Source organism: Sparus aurata, chromosome 7, assembly GCF_900880675.1.
Source record: "Sparus aurata chromosome 7, fSpaAur1.1, whole genome shotgun sequence".
In the NCBI taxonomy this organism is placed as follows: domain Eukaryota; kingdom Metazoa; phylum Chordata; class Actinopteri; order Spariformes; family Sparidae; genus Sparus; species Sparus aurata.
The window spans coordinates 31,049,860-31,050,119 of NC_044193.1; positions in this window are offsets into that span (position 1 = coordinate 31,049,860).

Genomic DNA, 260 nt, shown 5'->3' on the forward strand with positions numbered 1-260 from the left:
CCGTCCACCAGCAGGGGGCGGCACCCACACACACAAGCAGTAAAAGTCACCAGCAGGGGGCGGCACCACACACACACACTCTGCAGAAACCGTCCACCAGCAGAGGGCGGCACACACACACACACACACAGCAGTAAACCCGTTCATCAGCAGGGGGCGGCACCACACACACACACACAAACTGCGTAAACCTGTCCACCAGCAGGGGGCGGCACCAACACACTGCAGTAAACCCGTCCACCAGCAGAGGGCGGCACCAC